Raw genomic sequence first — 4,889 nt, forward strand, 5'->3', positions numbered from 1 at the left:
TGGAAGCTGAGATTTCGAACCATTTTTTCGATCTGAAATAACACGAAAATAGACGAGAATTACCATTTAAGTTTGAAATATCATTATAACCATAGGGAGGTTAAACTAAACGTAATTTGCAATTCAATAACACCAGCGAAAGCCCAAACAATAAAAAGATATTAGTCAACGCTGTAGCAAATACAAAACCCAAAAAAAATTCTTACTCTGGAATAAATGTAACCTAACAGAACTACACAAAGCTGCATTAAAATTTCAATAAACATTCTTATTAGAAAAAGACATTAACCAACCAGTCGATGACCTCTGGAATTTCATTAAAAACTATCTTAAAAGCATTAGAGAAAACCAAATACCAACTAAATACACATCAAACAAAATAAATAAATGCTGGTTTAATAATAGATTTAAGAAGCTTTGTAAACCGAAGAAAAACCTATATAGAAAATTTAAAGAAACTAAGGCAGAAAGAGTTCATAAAAAGTATATAAAAATTAAACACCAAACCCAAAAAGTAAGCAGACAGCTGCAGATTAAATACATAAACAATGTAGTATCTAAAGATAACAACAAAACTTATGGTCATACATTAAGTCTAAGAAAATGGAAACAACAGGCATAGCGCCATTAAAAGAAGAATATAACATAATACATAATGATAATGAAACTAAAGCTAACATCCTAAACAAATACTTTCCATCAGCATTCTCAGCCACAGGAGACAAAGACATATTAATTAATTTGAACCAAGTAGACAACATAGGAGATATTGTATTACAAGAAAAGAGAATCCAAAAACTATTAGTCAACATCAACCGAATAAAACGTCTGGACCTGATGGTATTCCAGCTAGATTACTCAAAAAACTAAGCAATGAGCTAGCACCTGTGTTCTCTTAACCAGGGCAGAGTACCAAGTGACTGGAAAGAAGCTAACTTCACCTCCCCCCCCCCCCATTTAAAAAAGGAGAAAAATCTGACCCAGGAAACTACAGAGCAGTATCACTTACCAGCATCACATGTAAAATCCTAGAACACATAATATGTAGCAACATCATAAACCACTTAGACAAACAAAATGTCCTCACACCATACCAATATGGCTTTAGGAAATAAAAGTGAACAAAAAGATGCTATCTTACTAGATTTTTCCAAGGCTTTTGACAAAGTTCACCACCATAGTTTGCTTTAAAAATTACAATATTTCCGCATTAATGGTCCATTGCATCAGTAGATTAAAGATTTTCTGATAGGGAGAGAACAAATTGTAATAATAAATGGCTCTAAATCAACATCAATAACATTAAACTCTGGTGTACCACAAGGAACAGTCTTAGGTCCACTACTATTTTTAATTTATATAAATGATTTACCAAATTGCATTAGTTCAAGAACAAAAGTCAGATTATTTGCAGACGATTGCATAATATATAGAACAATAAAAACAACACAAGACAGATATTTTACAAAGAGAATTAGATGAATTACAGAAATGATAATCAAATTGGAGCATGTCTTTCCACCCAGAAAAATGTCAGTTATTAAGAGTAACAAAAAAACTAAAACAAATTAATTTCACTTATCTTATTCATGGTACACCAGTAATACAGACTAAAAATGCAAAATACCTAGGTGTTATAATAAATGAAAAACTCTCATGGAATCCCATATTGATGAAACTATCAAAAATTCATACAAAGCATTAGGGTTTATTAGAAGAAAGTTCTATAAATCAAATAAGAACATAACAGTTTCCTTATTTATTTCTGCCAATCCTTTTGCAGTTTGCTCATATGTTTGGCATATATCTAAACACTTCTTCAATTTAAGATCATCGTGATTCAATAATCTCTAATGCAGTCTTTTCTCCACGGAGGATACGATCTTGTCTATAATCATTCTACCCCTTTTCTTAAAAATGCATTTTTCAGCCTGATGTCTAAGCTGTGTAATGAACATATTACGTGAAGTCACCTTTTCTATGTTCCAAAATCTAAAAATTTCCAGGACTTCATTTTTTCTAGGTTTGCAATATTCGTGTAATTTCTTTAGTAATATTTGTGGGTCATTCACGTCTTCATTCTCATCATACTGTAATCGCTCACAATTATTTTTGGCCTAAGGTCCAGCACAATGTAGTATTATTGCTTTTTGTCTGATTTTAGGTTTTTCTTCTGCTCCTATTGCTAATAGAAACAGTTCAACTTGTCTTCTCCATTGACGAAAATTTTCCCTGACATTACCATCTGTCACGTGTAATTCTGATAGTGGTTTAAGTTGACCTTCTGCCATCTTCAATGCAAACTTCACCATAGTATATCTACTATCTAAACTAGACTTAACTAGATCTAGACTACCGTGGTAACTGAATAACCCCGAGCCTCTCTAGACTCAAGATTCATATCTACTTTTTAGATATATTTTGAGCGGCCCCGTAAGGGGAAAAAGCCGCTATTAGGTTTGTGCAAAATGTCCGTCTGTCACACTCAGATCTCGGAAACTAGAGGAGATAAGAAAAAATATTATTTCACTATTAAACGCGGCTTGAAAAGTTTAGGTGCAACAGCTACTTTTGGTTTTCTAAAAGCAAACCGTTTAATTTATAAAATTAATTATGCAAGCGATTTTTTCATAAAAATACACCAATTCTAAAACAATTATGTAAATGTAAGGGAGGCAATTTTACAATATGCTAATAAAGATAACCAGTCTTCGTGTATTATTAGTATCACTAAGTCAAATATATTTATAAAATGTACAAGAAATGTTTACAACAAATATAAATAATAGTTAAAGGTGTTTTTTCTGGTCAACTAGCTGCTAAAATTAAAAGAAAACATTTCTGTTTTTTTTTATAAAGGCTAATAATGCACTTTGTATGTAAATATCAAGCTCATTTTTTTAAATGGACTGTTTATGCAGCGACTTTCGTGCAGTAGCGTAACGTCGCAACATGCTATGGTGCTAAACTAATTCCTTAAACTTTTTTTTAAAATCAGATTTTATTTATTTTTTGTTTAGTGCCCCCATCCGAATAAAAGAAGCTTATTTTTGTGCGTTTTGTCTGTTGGTCGGTCTGTCCGTCACGATTAGATTAAAAAATAACACTAAAGGCTATTGTAAATCTGATTTAACCTTTAATTTTTCATTCAGGAATATTGCAATAGTTTTAAGTATCTATAATAAATTGTTCCGGATTTTTTGTGAAAAACAAATAAATGCCAGCAAATACTTGTTTGCTCTTCTAACTTATATTAGATTTTATTTCCATGCTTAAACGTTGCAATAAAAACATGATCTTTAATATATTGTTCCGGCTTTTAAAGTAAATAGCATATAAATACTAAATAAAAATATATATACTGATGTATATTTCATTAACTATAAAGTTGTTCCGGATATTGTTTTATAAAAAATAAATTATGTCAAATAATTGACTAATATTACACTTATATTCTTTGACACTACGTCACTATAGTTTATTTATCAATGTCAATTGTTCCGAATTTTTAACTTAAAACAAATTTATGTCAAATGACTTTCTTTTTTCCAAAAATATCGACAATAGGTTGTTCAGGATTTTAAAATAAGAAAGTAATTTACTAAAAACGATTATTGAAAATCACTTTTTAACCTTATTTTACGGTTAATTTTCTTGCCGAAACATAATAAAAGTTGTCTAATCGGTAAAGAATGTTCCGGATTTTGTTTAAAAAAAGAAATCGACCTACATTACCTTAATTTTCTTACAAATCGTCGCCAAAAATTATCCGAATTTTATATGAAAAATCTAATGACGCTAGTAAATGTTTGAAATTCCTCTTCTAATAAATAAAACAAATAATTTTCTCATTTACGAGAATTGGTTGTTCCGGATTTTTTATGAAAAGCATTCTAACTCTATTTATGTAAAATCGCACTTCTCTCTTACACTACATTTAACTTTTTAGCTAAAACGTTAGAAAATCTAATAGTCGTTAATATTATGTTCCGATTTTTAAGGATAACAACTTCCTAACACCAAAGTATTGTTTGAAAATCTCTCCATAAGGCTATGGTACATCTAATTTTCATAACAGACCATCCCACAAATTTTATTAACGGTATTCGATTAATCTGGAATTCTTATTTTCTCTCTATATAAATATATAAGCATCCAGAACAATCTATTATAGAAACTTAAAATTAATGCGATGTTTCGGAAGGAAAATTAAATTTAAATCAGATTTTCAATAGCTTTAAGTCTTTTTTTTTTCTCGCTATTATTATGACGGACAGACAGACTGACAGACAAAACAAAAAAAAAAAGCGTTTTTAATCCTTTTATATACATGTTATATACATATTTAGTCTAACTAGAGCATCCAATGAAATGCTAAAAGAACTCACTTGGAGCACCAATATCTATGAACCCTCGGGAAGCTGTTTCGTATAAAAAACATATTTTAGTCTAAATAGGACCTGTGACGTAATTTTTTTCCGTTGACGTCATATGGAGTTAATTCTTTACATGAAATACTTAAAGATCTCACTCATTGCATTAATGTGTGATGTATTGGATTTTTTCCATTGACGTCATATGGAATACATTTTTTAAATGAAATGCTTAAACAACTCGGTATAGTAATGTTTATTGAATCTCGTAATGTGACTCGCATTTTAAAAAGACATAATTTAGATTTCAAATTTAGATTTTTTTTACACTAGAGATAGATTTTTTACACTAGATCTATATTTTTTTTTTACACTAGAGATAGATTTTTAAAACTAGATTTAGATTTATGTTGTAATTCAAATCATTGTAGAATCTTGAAAATCTAGAAAATCTTGGTCTAGTTTAGAATGTTTGTTGTTTTACATGTTTCGGATGTTCCTTCAGAGTTGTAGTCC

The sequence above is a fragment of the Biomphalaria glabrata genome, chromosome 2 (assembly GCF_947242115.1).
Source record: "Biomphalaria glabrata chromosome 2, xgBioGlab47.1, whole genome shotgun sequence".
Lineage (NCBI taxonomy): Eukaryota > Metazoa > Mollusca > Gastropoda > Planorbidae > Biomphalaria > Biomphalaria glabrata.